The 21,363-nt window shown below is 39.5% G+C and overlaps 1 non-coding gene across 1 annotated transcript; it reads right to left on the bottom strand.

Annotated features, from left to right (window-relative positions):
* Window positions 1-13,197: 13,197 nt before the first annotated feature.
* Window positions 13,198-13,331, bottom strand: LOC116462817 (U8 small nucleolar RNA). The gene has a single exon (XR_004246471.1). It is a non-coding gene; the product is annotated as a U8 small nucleolar RNA (small nucleolar RNA).
* Window positions 13,332-21,363: the final 8,032 nt, after the last annotated feature.

The following is a 21,363-nucleotide window of genomic DNA, read 5'->3' as shown; positions in this document are numbered from 1 at the left end:
TCTCAAAAGAAGACATTTATGCAGCCAAAAAACACATGAAGAAATGCTCATCATCACTGGCCATCAGAGAAATGCAAATCAAAACCACAGTGAGATACCATCTCACACCAGTTAGAATGGCCATCATTAAAAAAGCAGGAAACAACAGGTGCTGGAGAGGATGTGGAGAAATAGGAACACTTTTACACTGTTGGTGGGACTGTAAACTAGTTCAACCATTGTGGAAGTCAGTGTGGCGATTCCTCAGGGATCTCGAACTAGAAATACCATTTGACCCAGCCATCCCATTACTGGGTATATACCCAAAGGACTATAAATCATGCTGCTATAAAGACACATGCACACGTATGTTTATTGCGGCACTATTCACAATAGCAAAGAGTTGGAACCAACCCAAATGTCCAACAACGATAGACTGGATTAAGAAAATGTGGCACATATACACCATGGAATACTATGCAGCCACAAAAAATGATGAGTTCATGTCCTTTGTAGGGACATGGACGAAACTGGAAAACATCATTCTCAGTAAACTATCGCAAGGACAAAAAACCAAACACCGCATGTTCTCACTCATAGGTGGGAATTGAACAATGAGAACTCATGGACACAGGAAGGGGAACATCACATTCCGGGGACTGTTGTGGGGTTGGGGGAGAGGGGAGGGACAGCATTAGGAGATATACCCCATTTGACCCAGCCATCCCATTAGTGGGTATATACCCAAAGGACTATAAATCATGCTGCTATAAAGACACATGCACACGTATGTTTATTGCGGCACTATTCACAATAGCAAAGAGTTGGAACCAACCCAAATGTCCAACAACGATAGACTGGATTAAGAAAATGTGGCACATATACACCATGGAATACTATGCAGCCATAAAAAATGATGAGTTCATGTCCTTTGTAGGGACATGGATGAAACTGGAAAACATCATTCTCAGTAAACTATCGCAAGGACAAAAAACCAAACACCGCATGTTCTCACTCATAGGTGGGAATTGAACAATGAGAACTCATGGACACAGGAAGGGGAACATCACATTCCGGGGACTGTTGTGGGGTTGGGGGAAAGGGGAGGGACAGCATTAGGAGATATACCTAATGCTAAATGACGAGTTAATGGGTGCAGGAAATCAACATGGCACATGGATACATATGTAACAAACCTGCACATTGTGCACATGTACCCTAAAACCTAAAGTATAATAAAAAAAAATAAAAAAAAAGTTGAAGAAAAATAAAGAAAGGGGTTCCTATTGGGAAGCTAAGGTGAACATTAGACTCCCACTTTAGATTAAATATGTAATATTCCCAGACAAATCTTGACACTTACTTTCTTGCATATGTTTTTATAGGAGCCCAATTCCTCATTTTTTCCTCAAGAAAGTGGAATGCATCCTGTGCAATTGCTAACAGCATAATGTAGTTGCCTTTTTGTGGAAGTGATACTGAGTAAAAACTGAAACCTCCTAGGGTGTTTTCTTATCCTCAATAAAAATCTTCAATATTCTTATAATTGAAGTTTGGCTTCTTAGCACTGTTAAAACTATTTTCTTATTTTAGTGCCTAGAGCTACTTGTTTTAGCGTTATGGGATTTTTTTTTTTTTTTGGTTATCTGGTAGAATTTCAGGATATATACCATTAAAGATGGGTGCTGCTTTTTTTGTGACTACAGACATAATTGGGGATTCTGTCTTCGGCTGAATTTCCTTAGTACCAGATAATTATGAGATCTAGAATTCTGGATATGGGTTAATTCAAATTTACCATTGTCTAGTTATTAAGAAGTCAGAACAGCATTTACTGTGTAAATCTGGGCAATTGATGTTTCTCAGTTTCCTTTTTTAATGAATGGAAGTGATTCTTCTCAGGCTGGACTCTCAGGTGTTGGGAGAGTGGCTGAGATGACTGGCAGAGGGGAGAGGTGGAATGGAGGGGAAACCCAGAATTTCCTGACTCCTGGGCTCTGCTGTGCTTTTTACCTCCAAAACCATCATTCAGAAATCAAACCATCTACACTCTTGACTTTCAGCCTTTTTAGTATTTATTGTACCTCCCCAAATTGGCCATTTTTCTGATTTTTAGAAGGACGGATAGTGTATTTTGGTGGGAAGGATGAGAAGGTTAAAAAAGTTATCTAAAATTTAAATGCAGTATTTTGGAGAGAGAGATCTTTGGTTTAGATCCAGGCTGTAACACTGACTGTGTGAACTTGGGCAAGGTATTCAGCCTCTCTGAATTTCAATATCTTTCTCTGCAAAGTGGGGATAATAATACTTGTTTTGTATAGCCTAAGTAAATGTTGAATCCATTCTTCTATGGAGTTCATTCATGTGCACCAACTCTATCCCCCTTGTGGTGACTTTAATATCTTTTTACAGCGCTGCTGATGGAGGATGCTGTCAATCCAGAGTCTGACAGCCTCTCGCTTCTATGTAAGTCAAATGTCATTCTTGAAATCATAATAAACTTATCAACTTTTTTTGCATAACTTGATGGGGTTATGGAATTATAACTGTTTTGGAAACATTCCAGCCTAGAAGCTATGTACCAGAACAAATGAGATCCTGGCACAGTACCTCCTCCAAGGAATTCATTCTGCTTTTGGAGACTAGCACATGTATTTGCTTTATATTATGTTTCCTAAATTATATTGATTTCTTTATTTTAGAGTAATGCAATAATTTAAAAGCAAGGAGTATCTTGGCTTATTCCCCCTCAAATACCACAGCCTCCTTCATTAGGATGTTTCATTTAAAAAATAGTATTTGTGGATTCCCTGCCAACCTTCCAAAAAATTCACTGCTGGGCAGAGGAAGGGGTTGATAAATAAAAAGTAATTTGTTCATAAAATTTATAAGCCACTGGAAATGAAGGCCCTGGAAGAAAGTGCCAACTCAGCTTTAAGTATGAGATAATAATCAAAACAGCAAATGTACAAGTGCATTATGGTAAGAATAAATCAAATGGCAAGGCTCGATGTGAACAATATGGAAAAAACAACTAAGCGAAGAAATGTCAAATGAAGGATTACCTTTGCTCTGGAAGTATCTATTCAAATTATAAATTCAGCCCAGGATTTCTGCTTCCTAAAACCTAAGGACTTCTACTGAACAATGGCACTGCACCCGCAGCAACCACAACAAAAACAACAAAACCCTTTGTTTTCCTGCCAGCTTCTAGCAGTTTTGTTTCAGAGAGAGAGGCTTTTTCTGTGGACTGTGTCTTTTATTGAAGATATAACCGTAAAAGCAGGGCTCCTGCAAACTCTGCTTAGGGTTGGCAGTATATATCAATTAGATATAAGGTTGCTTTTTGTTTTTTTTAAACCAGCCTTTCCATAAGAGCTTTTGTTGACCATTTCAGTCTTGTTTTCCCAAAGGAAATGTTTCATTGAGTTAGCATGACTTTATTATAATAAAAACTGTATTTTTGTCTTCTGTCCCTTGACATTCTATGGAACTAGTTTTTTCTTGACCCTAATTGAAAGAAAATTTAGGGCAAATTATTGTACGCCTCTGACCACTTTTAGTTAACAGTAGGTCTTCCTGTTAGCATGTCGAGGCCAGTGTAATAATACAATCCGTAATTTCATTCAATGTTAATGCTTCTTCTCCTTCCCCAGCTTGGGCCAACTGAAGGTTGGCCATTGGCATTGGGCAAAAGGAGGCCTGGTTGGCCTCTTCTCTTTTTCTCCAACGTGCATCATACCCCTCCTCCGTCGTCTTCACAATGAGGCCACCATTTTGGATCATCTTTCAGGGAGAAGGTGGGAGGGGCTCGGGAGAGAGGAGTCCAGCCGCGGAAGGCCTTAGTTGACTAGTGCTGTTGTCAGCTGGCGGCTGAACCTGGGCTGGCAGGCATTTGAAGCCGATTGTCTTGGGGGGCACTTTGGTGGGTTCTTTGGGTACTCCTACCTCTGCGGAGCTCTCACTTGGAATCCGGCACTAAATCTGTTAGTTCTGCCTTAGAAATGTCCCCCATATCCAACCATTTTTTATCTCTCCCACCACTTCCCCTGCTCCAAGCCACCCCCAACTCTATCCTGCAGGACTGTGGTGGGTTTCCATGCTTCTGCCTGTGTTCCAGGAGTCTGTTTTACGTGCAGGACAGGGATCTTTTCAGCATGTAGTTCAGATCATGTTATTCCTTTGTTCCAGCTGTCTGATGGTTTCCTGTCTCATGCAGAGCGGAACTCCCAGGCCTCTGAGGGACCACAGGCCCTACACTCTGCCTTGCTGCCGCACTACATTTCTGACCTCACCTTTCACCACTCTTACCCTCCTCACTGTCCCAGGACACTGGACACCCCCCTGCCTCAGGGCCTTCCCATTTGCTGTTCCTTCTGCCAGAATTCTTTTCGTCAGATATGTACAAGGCTTATTCCCTCACCTCGTCTGTCTTTTTTTTTTTTTTTTTTTTTGTGAGACAGAGTCTTGCTCTGTTGCCCAGGCTGGAGTGCAGTGGCGTGATCTTGGCTCACTGCAACCCCCACCTCCTGGGTTCAAGCAATTCTTCCTGCCTCAGCCTCCCGAGTAGCTGGGAATACAGGTGCCAACCACCACACCAAGCTAATTTTTTTGGTATTTGTAATAGAGACGGGGTTTTGCCATTTTGGCCAGGCTGGTCTTGAACTCCTGACCTCAGGTGATCTGCCTGCCTTGACCTCCCAAATTGCTGGGATTACAGGAGTGAGCCACCATGCCCTGCCAAGTCTTTGTGCAAATGTCTCTGTCTTAGTAAGCTTTTCCGTGATCAATCCATTGCAAACTGCAAACCCTCCCTCCCTCAGGCCTCTCCCTATTCTCCTTTCATACTTTATTTTTCTCCATAACACATTATATTTTGACCTACTGTATATTTTACTCATATAGTGTTTTTCACCTCCATTAGTACATACTTAATAAAGGAAGAATCTTTATCAGTTTTGTTCATTGTTGTATCCCTAGTTCTTAGAACTATGCTTGGCACCTAGTAAGTGCTCAGCAATCCTTTTGAATCAATGAATGAATGTTTACATTGATCCTGTGTTATTGTAACTCACCTGCATACATAACTAGCTCTCTTTCTCAGCTCTTGAGAGTAAGGTCTAGGAATTGGTCATTTTGTGTTCCCTATATCTCTAGCTCAGTGTCTGGAACAAAATAAGTTCTCGATAAATATTTATTGAATAAATTCAAGAATGAATAAATCAGGAAAGATTGCTGGAGATGTGGAAAACAAAGAAACAGGAGTAAAGTTTCAAGTCAGATAATGTGGTTCAGATATATCAAGGAGAGGAAACCATGGGATTTAGGATGGGAAAGGGGGCTGGGGACCTTTGAGGAGCATGGAGTGGAGGGTGGGCCTCAAGTTGCAGTGGGTGGAGGTGACTGAACATAGATGGTAGGATGTGGAGAACTCGGTCCAGAAGAAGCCTATGAGGGAATGAAATTGAATTTAGCCTGATGAGAAGCTGGTTGGGGGAATACATACATACATACATATCTATATATATCTATATCTATCTATATCTATATATATCTATCTATCTCTATCTCTATCTATCTGTCTGTCTGTCTGTCTGTCTGTCTATCTATATATATCAGCCTACAGGAAAACTGAAGGTGTTTGTAAGCTGAATCTTTAGTGGAGAGAGAGATTAATCGAGACAGGGGATAGATGAGGAATAAGATTTGGGAGGGGGCAGAAGGAGTGTGATCAAGCCAACGAGAGAACTGGTCCTGGGAAGCAGTATGGCTACCTCTTTCTCTGAGGTAGGAGACATTCCCTGGTCTTTGCTTGGATGGACAGGCATGGAGAGAGGGAGGGAGGGAGGGAGGAAGCTACCTACCTACTATCCATCCATTTGTCTGTGTCTTTCTACTTGTCTAGTCATTCATCCATCTGTTCACCCATCCATCTTTCTATCTATCTATTCATCTCTCTAACATTCCATTTTTCTCAGAACCCAGCCAGGTCCTTCTGATGCTCATCCTCAGAGATGCTGGGGCAGCAGGTAGTATTCTGAGGTGAGGCTTAGCTATAGATAATTTTTCTCCAGGCACTTGCAGCCCTCCGTGGCAAGATGGGAGTTTTTTGTCTTTTGAATTGTCCCGCACAGTGATGTCTCTAGCCTAAAGATCACTGAGTCAGATATACACAGTGCATGATGAAAACAACAGCTTTCTAGTATTTAGAAATTAGGCTTTTCAAAGTACCTGAAAATCCAAAATCTCTCAGCTAATTATTTACTTTCACTTAGTTTTCTTTCAGACTTGGCAAGATGATTACAGGTAATTCCCACCTTTCCCTACAATATCCAGCAAAAGAATTGAGAAATGCTGCCCCTCCATCTCCCATAATTACCACTTGGATTTATGAACAATGGAAGGAAACAAAATAAAAAGTAAATGGAAGAAATGAAAAAATAAATTCACTCTGACTTGACACTCTGTCCAGTTAATGAACCCTCCAGAGGAGCTGCATTAGCATTGGCACTGTGTTTAATGATGGAATAACTCAATATGTGCACTCACTCAGGACATTTATAGATTATTAATTACTCATACATGGTATTCAAGTCATGCTCATAATTACCCAGAGTCTGTCTTTCCTTGCTAACCCAGCATCTTGGACCTGTTTCTTGAATCACCCTCAGGTGCTGAAGCCCCCAGACACAGCTCTGTGCCACTCAGAATCATTTTGGCAAAGCCCTCCCTTAGCCTCTGGCTTGGATTGACCTGGCAGATGCCCCATGCTAAGCGCCTGCTTTTATGTACTGATGCTCAGGGCAAAGATGTTATGATTATGACACCTCCAGTCATGCTCTAGTCACAGAGGGCCACGGGAAGCAGATTACAGGGACTGATTTATTTCGGAGACTTAGGAGAGATTCTTGCTGCCCTTGCTTCTGAATCTGTGCTTGGAGACAGTTTAAAAATAATGAAGCTGTTAACCAGATCAGAGGTCTGCTGAGCAGATGGTCCATGAGGGGCCAAGAGTCTCAGCTGATGGTAAACCAGGGTGGAGATTTGGAAACAGGAGCTTCCTTGGGGAAATGTACTCTCATTCCCAGATGTGGAGTAGTTACTTCAGTAGCAATAAGGATGACTTAAAGAGGGCCCAATCTCCGCCATGACTCAAGGCTCAGGTGTGTGGAGCTTTATACTGCAAGATTTATTTTCACAGTGCTGGCTGAGTTTTTGCCCCAAGCCCAGTGGCTTTGCCAGGGTATGTCTTGAGGAGCCCATTAAGATGGAGCAAGGACTTTGTCTTCATTAAGGAGAACGCAGGATCCCTCTTTCTCTCTCTCTGCAATGTACTAGTATTAGTTTTCTGATTGTAAACATAATATATGCTGATTATAAATCACTAAAATTTTAGGCATACAGTGGAAAGTCCCCTTAATTCTACCCCACAGATATAACCACTGTTATAATTCGTTGTATACTTTTCCAGTAGTTTTTCTATGCATCTATAAACACATGTATTAGCACATATGTATTTTTTTTTAGATAAAATCATACCTACTCTTCTATAAGCTGTTTTAGTTTAAAATATTTTTCGGACCTCTTTCTATGCTAATACATAGAGTTACAGTGTTTGTTCTTTCCAAGTGCTTAAGAGTATATGGTTATATGGCTCTGGCACAACTTATTTAATTGGTCATTTAGATTTAATTAAAAAATTATAAACAATACTGCAATAAGAAATCATATATATTCATTTTTACCTACTTGCTTATTTCCCTTAGACATATTCTAGAAGTTTAACGCTAGATCAAAAGGAATATTTATGTTTAATTAAAAAATTTTGTTGCACATTATCTAATTCATGACCTCCAAAAAGTTGAACTAGTTTGCACTTCATCAGTAGAGTATTTTTACACCTTTGCCAACTTTGAATATTATCGTTCTGTTTAATCTTTGCTAATCTGAAACTGAAAAAAATATTTCATTGTTATTCTAATTTAAATTTCTTTGGCTATTAATCAGGCGAAATACTTTTTAAATATTTTTTTTGTGGCAATTTGTATTTCTTTTGAAATTGTCCTGTTCATGATTCTTTACTTACTTGGGGGGAAAGAGGAGATTACTTGTCTTTTTAAAATACGGATTTAAGGCTGGGCATGGTGGCTTATGCCTATAATTCTAACATTTTGGGAGGCCAAGGTAGGAAGACTGCTTAAGCCCAGGAATTTGAGGCCTGGGCAACATGGCGAAACCCCATCTCTACAAAAAATATGTAAATTAGCTGGACGTAGTGGTGTTTCTGTAGTCCCAGCTACTCGAGAGGCTGAGGTGGGAGGATCACCTGAGGCTGGGGAGGTCGAGGTTGAGTGAGACGGGTGACAGAGTGAGACCCTGTCTCAAAATAAATGAATGAATAAATAAATAATACTGATTTACAATAACTCTTCATCAGATAGAGATACTAACCTTTTTACTGCTCTTTGTGTACATATTTTCTCCTCAAAATATATTTTGTTGCTGCTTTTGATTTTTTAAAACCAAAGGTTCAATAAAGTTTTACCCATTGCTTTTGGTGTTTAGGTCTCTTTACTTGCTTTTTAATAAAGAGCAGCCCCTTAACTTTTTTCCCCAGATAATAGTGACTCTTTAAAGAGACTGTTACTGGCTGGGTGCAGTGGCCCACACCTGTAATCACAGCACTTTGGGAGGCCAAAGCCGGCTGGATCACCTGAGGTCAGGAGTTTGAGACCAGCCTGGCCAACATGGTGAAACCTTGTCTCTACTAAAAATACAAAAAATTATCCAGGTGTCGTGGGGCACACCTGTGGTCCTAGCTACTTGGGAGGCTGAGGCAGGAGAACCGCTTTGAACCTGGGAGGTGAAGGCTGCAGTGAGCTGAGATTGCACCACTGCACTGCAGCCTGGACGACAGAGTGAGACTCTGTCTAAAAAAAAAAAAAAAAAGAAAGAAAAAAGATCTGTATCATATTAAAGTTTCCTTCTATTTCTAGTTTACCTATAAGTTTAACCCAGGATGGATTTAGCATTTTATCAACTGCATTTTCCGCATTTATCAAAAGACCATTTGGTTTTTAATCTATTAATCTAGTGAATTACATTGACATATTTTTTCTAACTACCTATCCTTGAATTCCTAAAATAAATCCTAGCTAAAGGTGTTACATTGTGCTTTTAATGTGTTGTTGGTTCTATTTGTAAATATTATATTTAAGTTGTTTGCATATATATGTATTAATAAATGAATTTGACTTTTCGTTCTTTTTTCACTTTCTCAGCTTTTGCTATCAGGGTTGCATTAGCCTTGTGAAATGAGTTCTTGAAAGCATTATATGACTTTTTAAATAAACTCAACATCTGGAAGTTTTGAGGGGAGTTGATTTCACCAATCATTTCAATTTTTTTTAGTAGTAGTAACTTAGAAAATAGTTTCTTTGGCTTTACATTATTGCCATAAGGATATAAATAGTATTATTTTATTAAAAGTAGTCTCCTCCCTATCTGTAGTTAGATGTATGTTTTCATTGCTAATGTAGTGTATGTGTTCTCAAACTTTTTTCCGTTTTGTCAGCTTTGTCAGACATCCCTTAATCCTTTTTTTCCCCCAAAGAACTAGCTCTTGGTTTTACTCAACAATTCTAGTTGTTTTAAACTTCCTAATTCATTGGTTTCTTTTGTTTATTTTGTTGTTCTTTTTCTAGCTTCTGAGTCTAATGCTCCAAAAATATTTATTTTAGACATTTCTTGTTTTAGGAAAAAACCTATTTAGGGATATGATTTTTTTCCTGAGTAAACTTTGGCTACTTCCCATAGAATTTTCTATTTAGTGTTTCAACATATGTTAATTCTCAAATAATTTATAAATTAAGTTTTTATTTATTCTTTGACACAGACTTATTTAGAACAATGAAGTTTTGAATTTAATTTCGTTTTAATCAGTAAATGAACCCTATAAGAACTCTACCGTCAGAAACTTACGGAGACATTTTTCTGTGGCCTAGTAAGTGATTTCTCTTTATGTGTTTTTTTTTTTTTGAGACAGAGTCTTGCTCTGTCGCCCAGGCTGGAGTGCAGTGGCGTGATCTCGGCTCACTGCAAGCTCTGCCTCCCAGGTTCACTCCATTCTCCTGCCTCAGCCTGCCTGGCTAATTTTTTTGTACTTTTAGTAGAGACAGAATTTCACCATGTTAGCCAGGATGGTCTCAATCTCCTGACCTTGTGATCCGCCTGCCTGGGCCTCCCAAAGTGCTGGAATTACAAGCGTGAGCCACCACACCCGGCCTCTCTTTATGTATTTTAAATGAATGTTTCATAAACATTTAAAAAGAATGTGTCTCATTTTTAGAGAGATCATAATTTGCTATGAATTCAAGCTTATAATATGTATTATTCACATCTTTTATATATTTATTTTTGTCATCTTGACACAACAAATTTTGGGAATAGTTTTCTAACTTTTTCCACTATACCTATGGGTTTGACAATTTTTTTTTAAATTTATTTTTCCTTTTAAAAGAGACAGGGTCTCGCTGTGTTGCCCAGGCTGGTCTTGAACTCCTGGGCTCCAGCAATCCTCCTGCCTTGACCTCCTAAAGTGCTGGGATTATAGGTGTGAGCCACCACACCTGGCCAACTTTTAAAAAAATTTCTAACACTTTTTACTTTTTGGAGAGAATATAGTGAAAAAATTGAGAGTATTGATGCTAACGCCAGGCTGCCTGGTTTGAATACCAGCTCTACTCTCATGAGTTGACAGACCTTGGACACATTTCCTCAACTGTAAAATCACATCATCTACTTTCCTGGGTTCTTGGGAGGATTATGAGTTGCTATATGCAATGACCTTGGAATTGTGCTTGACGTGTTGTAATTACTCTCTGTATATCTGCTGCCATGATATTCAGAGTGAAAATGTTCGTGGTTGCTATATATTCTGATGAATCTATTGTTTATTAATATAAAACAATTTTCTTTGTCCCATATAGAGCTTTTTGCCTTGAATTGTATTTGAGGTAATATTAATATTGCTATATTGTTTTCTTTTTGTTTATATTTGCCTGCTGTCTTAGTCCCTTCAGGCTGCTACAATAAAATGCCATAAACTAGGTGGCTTATGCATAGCAGAAATCTATTTCTCACATATCTGGGGTCTGGGAATTCCAAGATCAAGGTGCTGGCAGATTCAATGTCTGTAGACAGTCTGCTTCTTGGTTCATAGACAATGCTTTCTCACTGTGTCCTCACATGGTAGAGGTGGAAAGGGGTCTCTCTTGGCTTGCTTCTATAAGAGCCCTAACCCCATTCATGAGGGTTTCACTCTCATGCTCTAATCAACTCTGAAAGGCCCTCACCTCCTAATGCCATCACCTTGGGGGTTACGATTTTAACACATGAATTTTTGGGGGGAGATACAAACATTCAGACCATAGCATTTGGTCTCTCTTTGGGCATCTGTATGTTTTCAACCTTTCTGCATTATTTTGTGTTACACACATCTCTTGTAAATAGCATATAGATGGAGCTTGCCTTAAAAAGTGAATTTGAAAGTTCTTTTAATAAGGGAACATAACCTGTTTACAGTTGTTGAGATTATTGATATTCCTGTCATCTTTGTGTTTTCTGTTAGCTATGTTTCTAGATCTTTTGTCAAGGTTGAATCATTGCCCCGTGATGTTCTTGTACTAGTAGCTCAGCTTAGATCTTTCTAGGCTGGTGTGACCAGAAAGAAGTCTGCTTCTCCTGCTTCAAAGTAAGAAAAACTAGAAGCTAGCCAGGGGGCATGGTGTCTGTGGTCACATTGTTTTTGAGGATCCTGGTACTGAATTTTCTATTAGCTATCATTCAGTGAGTCCCTAGTATAAGCCAAGTGCTTTTTTAGACTAAAAGAAAATATTGCTTCATTTAACCCTCACAACAACCCCAGGAGGGAGGTATTAATATTATACTTACAAATAGGGAGGCAAATTAAAGAAATGAGAGTGTGTTCCTGAGGGATTGAAGAAGACATAATTGGTTTTTTTCAGATGGAGTCTCACTCTGTCACCCAGACTGTAGTGCAGAGGCATGATCCCGGCTCACTGCAATCTCTGCCTCCTGGGTTCTAGCGATTCTCCTGCCTCAGCCTCCCAAGTAGCTGGGAACACAGGCACCCACCACCACGCCTGGCTAATTTTTGTATTTTTAATAGAGACTGGGTTTCACCATGTTGGCCAGGCTACTCTTAAACTCCTGACCTCAAGTGATCCATCTGCCTCGGCCTCCCAAAGTGCTGGGATTACAGGCGTGAGCCACTGTGCCCAGTTGGAAGACGTAATTTGTAATGTACAAATTCATTCCCTTCCCCTCCATGTATGCATGGGACATGAAGTTGGCTAAGGAGTGGGCTCCTGAGTTGACTTTTACTGAGTTTCTAAATGAATCGGTTGCCAATGCTGTTTGGAACATCGGGCCTTCTTATTCTGGGTCAATCGTTTTTTTTTCATAGTAGTTTAAGTTTCTACTCTTTAAGTTGATTGTTCTGGAGTAGATAATCCAGAGTTTAGTCATTTTCTTTACTGCTAGAGTAAAAAAAAAGTTTTAATTCAATGGTGTGTCCCATTAACTCAATGGTGTGTATTTAATCCTGTTGGTGTTTTTTGGGGGACTGGGTCTGGAGTTAGGGGGATCTGTGCCTTCTGGTCTCATAGAATCCAAAGAAGGGCAGGCTCATGCATTATCCATCTTTGTATCTCTTGTGCCTCAAAGAATATGTGGTCCATAGTAGGTGTTATCTCTTAAAATGACCTGAGCTCAGGGAGGGGATTTGTCTTATATTCATATTTGAATTATAAGGTTTTAGAAAGAAGCCCATAGAATATAAATCCATTATCTTAAAATTATGCTTTCTGTAACCCCTATAATACTATGCAATAGAAATTAAGTGTGTTGCATGGACGCTGGGAGGGGAACATCACACACCGGGGCCTGTCGGGGAGTGGGGGTGCTAGGGGAGGGATAGCATTAGGAGAAATACCTAACGTAGATGACGGGGTGATGGGTGCAGCAAACCACCATGACACGTGTATATACCTATGTAACAAACCTGCACGTTTTACACACGTATCCAAGAACTTAAAGTATAATAAAAAAAAAACTTAAAAAAAAAGAAAAGTTGGTCGTAACCCACCCAGGGCAAGTGTTTATCAGTCTTCAATGATCTCCAATAAAATTTTCACTATTAAAAAAAAAATTAAGTGTGTTGCAAGTCCTGATTACACAGAGACGTTAATCACGTTTCATGCATCTCCAATTATCATGTTCTATCTGCCCTGCAAAGGAGGAACAGGTAAGGATTATCCCAGCACTTTGGGAGGCTGAGGTGGGCGGATCACGAGGTCAAGAGATCCAGACCATCCTGGCCAACATGATGAAATCCCATGTCTACTAAAAATACAAAAATTAGCTGAGTGTGGTGGCGTGTGCCTGTAATCCCAGCTACTCGGGAGGCTGAGGCAGGAGAATCACTTGAACCCAGGAGGCGGAGGTTGCAGTGAGCTGAGATCACGCCACTGCACTCCAGCCTGGCAACAGAGTGAGACTCTATCTCAAAATAAAAATAAAATAAAATAAAGTAAAATAAAATGAGATAAAATAATGTTTATTACTTTTTCAGAGCTTATTTTGGACTAAAGCAGCATGTGGTTTCAGTAGGAGAAGGTCTGTGTCACCACGGGAGGGTGGGATGACATTGACGTATGAATGACCGTTTGCACTGGTAATTCCAGTGAGGGCATCCAGCCAATAAAAGTGCTCCTGAGCCAGCTGCAGGGGAGACATATAGCCCTGATCTCACCGGGACTCCATATTTGAAAAAAAAAAAAAAAAGCCAAGTGAAAACTCCCAGCTTACATCAGGGAACTACTGCTGCAGCACTTTAATGAGATCCCTAGGTGAATCTGAGTTTTATATGGTCTGTTTGACTTCCACGGATATCTGGCTAGACTTTGATTGATTGTCAGGCTTTTTAAGTAGCATTGATTTTTACTTCTGCAACATTGGGATGATGAGGTCATTGTATTTTCCGTGTTATTGAAGTTCTTGTTAAAGCAACCTGGAGGTTATGAGCACGTCTAGGCACTGGCTTCCCACTTGCGCTAAGTTGGAGAGGTGGGAAAGTTCAGGTAAGTAAAATGAGAAAGGCAAAAAAGAATTCTCTCTGATTGTGAGAGGAATTTCAGAGTTTTAAGAATCATAATGATAATTGGTAGCTATTAATCGTAGCTTATTTCTTTTTATTAGCAATCATTTGTTGAGCATGTAACTACACAGGGCAGGGACTATGTCATAAGCCCTTTGTGTACACATTAACTCTCTTTTTCCTCACTACACTTCTGTGAGGTGGGTGTTATTATCCCCACTTTATAGATGGGAAAATTGAGTCTAACACAGGTAGGCTAGCTTGCTAGAGGTTGTTTAGTCAGTGGAAGAGCTAGGTTTTAGATCAAGCTATGTCCGACACCAAAGCCTGTGATTGTAACTGCTAGTTTACTGTATGATGGTTGTGTGAATAGTTAGAGGTTTCCTTTAGGTAAGATCAGAAAGGAAAACTCGAGGCTGCTGCATTAGTGACAATCCCTCTCTCATGTATGGACCTGAGTTCTGGGGAAAACTGCAACTAACACAGTGCCCTAGGACATACCATTTAGACTTTCCCCGCTTGTAGAAAGAGACCACCTGAACTTCCTTTCTACTTGAGTGAGGCCATGCCCATGAAGGGGCCACAGAGGGCTTTGAACATTTTGAGATTCCTCCAGCTACCACCTGTTGATTAGAGGCTGCCAGGAGCTTTAATCCGATTAGAGTCTGTAAAACTGGTTTCCATCTCTGGCGCCTGACTCAGGTTTCAGAGCAAGGGGAAAAAGTATGACATCACCCCTGCTTGCATCTGTGCTGGGTGGCTAATGAAATTACGTGATGGGCTTGAGGACTATTAAAGTCAATGTCGATCCTTATTATTATTAAGAGTACTTTTAAATTTACTGCATCATGAGGCAGGTTCGAAAGCATCATTTTTCAGAGGTGTATTCATTGCTCTGGATTTTAGCACACAACTCCATGGGATATGGAGAATGCTAGCAGCACAGATCATCAATTTTGAAATCTGCAGGATGAAAGTACATGTAGCTCCTTTGCTGGAGGGAGGACAGGTTCTGGGATTTTTCCATAATGAGGCATCAGGATGACCTTGGATTAAAAAAAACCTAAAATGAAACAAAACATGTTTGTCAAGGAAAAGTGAAGCACTGCTGTTGCCATTAGCATCAGCAATAGTATGTATTTTTTGAAGTCTAAATGCTTAGTATAAAAGAAGAAAGCTCAGTTCAGATTACCAACCATTTACTGAGTATAGAGACTGAACTGGTACCAGGAATACACTATACCAAGGGGAATAAAACTGTGTGTTTTGTCAATCAACGTATCTCTAAGGCCCATCTAAATGTCAAGCATGCAGAAATTATTCTCTCTCTCTTTAAATATACATATAAGTATACATATATATGGTGTAAAGTGCATTGATCTTAACTGTACAATTCAATGAATTTATACACACTCACAGCAACAAACACATGCACACTGTTGAATCATCACTCACATCAGGTTGTAGACAATTTCCCATATCTCAGAAGGCTCTTTCTTGCCCTTTTACATTTCTGCAGCAGAGATAATCACTACTTTGACTTCTATAGCGACAGACTAGTTTTGTCTATAACTAATACACTTCATATAAATTCATATAAGTTGAATCTTCATATAAATGGAATCGCATGATACTATATCTTTTGTATCTGGCTTCTTTTGCTTATCTTTTTATTATTATTACACTTTAAGTTCTTGGATACATGTGCAGAACGTGCAGGCTTGTTACATAGGTATACATGTGCCATGGTGGTTTGCTGCATCTATCAACCCATCATCTACATTAGGTATTTCATCTAATGCTATCCCTTCCTGTGTCCCCTACCCCCTGACAGGCCCTGGTGGGTGATGTTCCTCTCCCTGTGCCCATACATTCTCATTGTCCAACTCTCACTTATGAGTGAGAACATGTGGTGTTTGGTTTTCTGTTCCTGTGTTAGTTTGCTGAGAATGATGGTTTCCAGCTTCATCCATGTTCCTGCAAAGGACGTGAACTCATTCTTTTTATGGCTGCATAGTATTCCATGGTGTATATGTGCCACATTTTCTTTATCCAGTCTATCATCGATGGGCATTTGGGTTGGTTCCAAGCCTTTGCTATTGTGAATAGTGCTTCAGTAAACATGCATGTGCATGTGTCTTTATAGTAGAATGATTTATAATCCTTTGAGAATATACCCAGTAATGGGATTGCTGGGTCAGATGGTATTTCTCCTTCTAGATCCTTGAGAAATCGCCACACTGACTTCCACAATGGTTGAAGTAATTTACAGTCCCACCAACAGTGTAAAAGTGTTCCTATTTCTCCACATCCTGTCTGGCATCTGTTGTTTCCTGACTTTTTAATGATGGCCATTCTAACTGGCGTGAGATAGTATCTCATTGCGGTTTTGATCTGCATTTCTCTAATGACCAGTGATGAGGAGCTTTTTTTTGTATGTTTGTTGGCCGCATAAATGTCTTCTTTTGAGAAGTGTCTGTTCATATCCTTTGCCCACTTTTTGTGGGGTTGTTTGTTTTCTTCTTGTAAATTTGTTTAAGTTCCTTGTAGATTCTGGATATTAGCCCTTTGTCAGATGGATAGATTGCAAAAATTTTCTCCCATTCTGTAGGTTGCCTGTTCACTCGGATGATAGTTTCTCTTGCTGTGCAGAAGCTCTTTAGTTTAATTAGATCCCATTTGTCAATTTTGGCTTTCATTGTGATTGCCTTTTGTGTTTTAGTCATGAAGTCTTTGCCCATGCCCATGTCCTGAATGGTATTGCTTAGGTTTTCTTTTAGTGTTTTTATGGTTTTAGGTCTTATGTTTAAGTCTTTAATCCATCTTGAGTTAATTTTTGTATAAGGTGTAAGGAAGGGGTCCAGTTTCAATTTTCTGCCTATGGCTAGCTAGTTTTCCCAACACCATTTATTGAATAGGAAATCCTTTCCCCATTGCTTATTTTTGTCAGTTTTGTCAAAGATCAGATGGTTGTAGCTGTGTGGTGTTATTTCTGAGGCTTCTGTTCTGTTCCATTGGCTTATATATCTGTTTTGGTACCAGTACTGGTAACCAAAACTGGCTGTTTTGGTTACTGTAGCCGTGTAGTATAGTTTGAAGTCAGGTAGTGTGATGCTTCCAGCTTCTTTTTTTTTTTGCTTAGGGTTGTCTTGGCTATGTGGGCTCTTTGTTGGTTCCATATGAAGTAGTTTTTTCCAATTCTGTGAAGAAAGTCAATGGTAGCTTGATGGGGATGGCATTGAATCTACAAATTACCTTGGGCAGTATGGTCATTTTCATTGTATCGATTCTTCCTATTCATGAGCATGGAATGTTTTTCTATTTGTTTGTGTCCTCTCTTATTTCCTTGAGCAGTGGTTTGTAGTTCTCCTTGAAGAGGTCCTTCGCATCCCTTGTAAGTTGTATTCCCAGGTATTTTATTCTCTCTGTAGCAATTGTGAATGGGAATTCACTCATGATTTGGCTCTCTGTTTGTCTGTTATTGGCGTATAGGAATGCCTGTGATTTTTGCACATTGATTTTTGTATCCTGAGACTTTGCTGAAGTTAGTTATCAGCTTAAGAAGATTTTGGGCTGAGATGATGGGGTTTTCTAAGTATACAATCACATCATCTGCAAACAGAGACAATTTGACTTCCTCTTTTCCTATTTGAATACCCGTTATTTCTTTCTTTTGCCTGACTGCCCTGGCCAGAACTTCCCATACTATATTGAATAGGAATGGTGAGAGAGGGCATCCTTGTCTTGTGCTGTTTTTGAAAGGGAATGCTTCCAGTTTTGCTCATTCAGTATGATATTGGTTGTGGGTTTGTCATAAATAGCTCTTATTATTTTGAGATACATTCCATCAACACCTAGTTTACTAAGAGTTTTTAGCCTGAAGCACTGTTGAACTTTGTCGAAGGCCTTTTCTGCATCTATTGAGATAATCATGTGGTTTTTGTCATTGGTTTTGTTTATGTGATAGATTACATTTATTGATTTGCGTATGTTGAACCAGCCTTGCATCCCAGGATGGAGCCGACTTGATCTTGGTGGATAAGCTTTTTGATGTGCTGCTGGATTTGGTTTGCAGTATTTTATTGAGGATTTTTGCATCTATGTTCATCAGGGATATTGGTCTGAAATTTTCTTTTTTGTGTGTGTCTCTGGCAGGTTTTGGTATCAGGATGATGCTGGCCTCATAAAATGACTTATGGAGGAGTCCCTCTTTTTCTGTAGTTTGGAGTAGTTTCAGAAGGAATGGTACCAGCTCTTCTTTGTACCTGTGATAGAATTTGGCTGTGAATCTGTCTTGTTCTGGGCTTTTATTGGTTGGTAGGCTATTAATTACTGCCTCAATTTCAGAACTTGTTATTGGCCTATTCAGGGATTCAACTTCTTCCTGGTTTAGTCTTGGGAGGGTGTGTGTGTCCAGGAATTTATCCATTTCTTCTAGATTTTCTAGTTTATTTGCATAGAGGTGTTTACAGTATTATCTGATGGTAGTTTGTATTTCTGTGGGACCAGTGCTGATATATCCCCTTTATTATTTTTTATTGTGTCTATTTGATTCTTCTCTCTTTTCTTCTTTATCGAGTCTGGCTAGCAGTCTATCTATTTTTGTTAATCTTTTAAAAAAACTGGCTCCTGGATTCATTGATTTTTTTTTGAAGGGTGTTTCGTGTCTCCATCTCCTTCAGTTCTGCTCTGATCTTAGTTATTTCTTGCCTTCTACTAGCTTTTGAATTTGTTTGCTCTTGCTTCTCTAGTTCTTTTAATTGTGATGTTATGATGCCGATTTTAGATCTTTCCCTCCTCCTCCTGTGGGCATTCAGTGCTATAAATTTCCCCTAAACATTGCTTTAGCTGTGTCCCAGAGATTCTGGTATGTTGTGTGTCTGTTCTCATTGGTTTCAAAGAAGTTATTTATTTCTGCCTTAAGTTTTTTATTTACCCAGTAGTCATTCAGGAGCAGGTTGTTCAGTTTCCATGTAGCTGTGCCGTTTTGAGTGAGTTTCTTAATCCTGAGTTCTAATTTGATTGCACTGTGGTCTGAGAGACTGTCTGTTATGATTTCTGTTTTGCATTTGCTGAGAAGTGTTTTACTTTCAATTATGTGGTCAATTTTAGAATAAGTGCAATGTGGTGCTGAGAAGAATGTATATTCTGTTGATTTGGGGTGGAGTGTTCTGTAGATGTCTATTAGGTCTGCTTGGTCTAGAGCTGAGTTCAAGTCCTAGATATCCTTGTTAATTTTCTATCTCATTGATCTGTCTAATATTGACAGTGGGAATGTTAAAGTCTCCCACTATTATTGCATGGGAGTCTAAGTCTCTTTGTAGGTCTCTAAGAACTTGCTTTATGAGTCTGGGTGCTCCTGTATTTGGTGCATATATATTTAGGATAGTTAGCTCTTCTTGTTGCATTGATCCCTTCACCGTTATGTAATACCCTTCTGTGTCCTTTTTGATCTTTGTTGGCTTAAGGTCTGTTTTGTCAGAGGCTAGGATTGCAACCCCTGCTTTTTTTTTTTTTGCTTTTCATTTGCTTGGTAACTATTCTTCCATCCCTTTATTTTGAGCCTATGTGTGTCTTTGCACATGAAATGGGTTTCCTGAATACAGCACACTGATGGGTCTTGACTCTTTAACCAATTTGCCTTTCTGTGTCTTTTAACTGGAGCATTTAGCTTGTTTACATTTAAGGTTAATATTGTTATGTGAGAATTTGATCCTGTCATTATGATGCTAGCTGGTTATTTTGTCCATTAGTTGATGCAGTTTCTTTATAGTGTTGATGGTCTTTACATTTTGGTATGTTTTTGCAGTGGCTGGTACTGGTTTTTCATTTCCATATTTAGTGCTTCCTTCAGGAGCTCTTGTAAAGTAGGCCTGGTGGTGACAAAATCCCTCAACATTCACTTGTCTGTAAAGGATTTTATTTCTCCTTCACTTATGAAGCTTAGTTTGGCTGGATATGAAATTCTGGGTTGAAAATTCTGTTCTTTAAGAATGTTGAATATTGGCCCCCACTCTCTTCTGGCTTGTAGGGTTTCTGCCGAGAGATCTGCTGTTAGTCTGACGGGCTTCCCTTTGTGGGTAACCTGACCTTTCTCTCTGGCTTCCCTTAACATTTTTTCCTTCATTTCAGCCTTGGTAAATCTGATGATTATGTGTCTTGGGGTTGCTCTTCTCGAGGAGTATCTTAGTGGTGTTCTCCGTGTTTCCTGAATTTGAATGTTGGCCTCTCTTGCTAGGTTGGGGAAGTTCTCCTGGATAATATCCTAAAGTGTGTTTTCCAACTTGGTTCCATTCTCCCCATCACTTTCAGGTGCACCAATCAAACATAGGTTTGATCTCTTCACACAGTCCCATATTTCTTGGAGACTTTGTTCGTTCCTTTTCATTCTGGTTTCTTTAACCTTGTCTTCATGTTTTATTTCATTAAGTTGATCTTCAGTCTCTGATATCCTTTCTTCCACTTGATCAATTCAGCTATTGATATTTGTGTATGCTTCATGAAGTTCTCGTGCTGTGTTTTTCAACTCCATCAGGTTGTTTATGTTCTTCTCTGAACTGGTTATTCTAGTTAGCAATTTGTCTAATCTTTTCTCAACGTTCTTAGCTTCCTTGCATTGGGTTAGAACATGCTCCTTTAGCTTGGAGGAATTTGTTATTACCCACCTTCTGAAGCCTACTTCTGTCAATTCATCAAACTCATTCTCTGTCCTGTTTTGTGCCCCTGCTGGCGAGGAGTTGTGATCCTTTGGAGAAGACGTGTTCTGGTTTTTGGAATTTTCAGGGTATTTTTTTGCATTGGTTTTTCCTCATCTTTGTGGATTTATCTTCTTTGCTCTTTGATGTTGGCAACCTTTGGATGGGGTTTTTGCATGGGTGTCCTTTGTGTTGATGTTGATGCTATTGCTTTCTTTTTTTTTTTTTGACTTTACCACACTAAGACCACTCATTTATTCATTCACTTATTCTCGAATAAATATTTACAGAATGCTTACCGTATATCAAACATTGGGCCAGACCCTGGGGATATAGCATCCCCAGAGCCGCTGCCTTTGCACATTAGAACAGCCATTAATATTACATTCGTGCAAATAGTGCCCCCTGCTGGTGTGCAACACAGGAGCCCTGCTGTCTTTTGCTTTTCTTGTTTATGTTATTATTTTTTTTATTTTTTATTTTATTATACTTTAGGGTTTTAGGGTACAT

Source organism: Hylobates moloch, unplaced genomic scaffold, assembly GCF_009828535.3.
Source record: "Hylobates moloch isolate HMO894 unplaced genomic scaffold, HMol_V3 SCAFFOLD_23, whole genome shotgun sequence".
Lineage (NCBI taxonomy): Eukaryota > Metazoa > Chordata > Mammalia > Primates > Hylobatidae > Hylobates > Hylobates moloch.
This window is presented reverse-complemented; position numbering and strand designations above follow the sequence as displayed.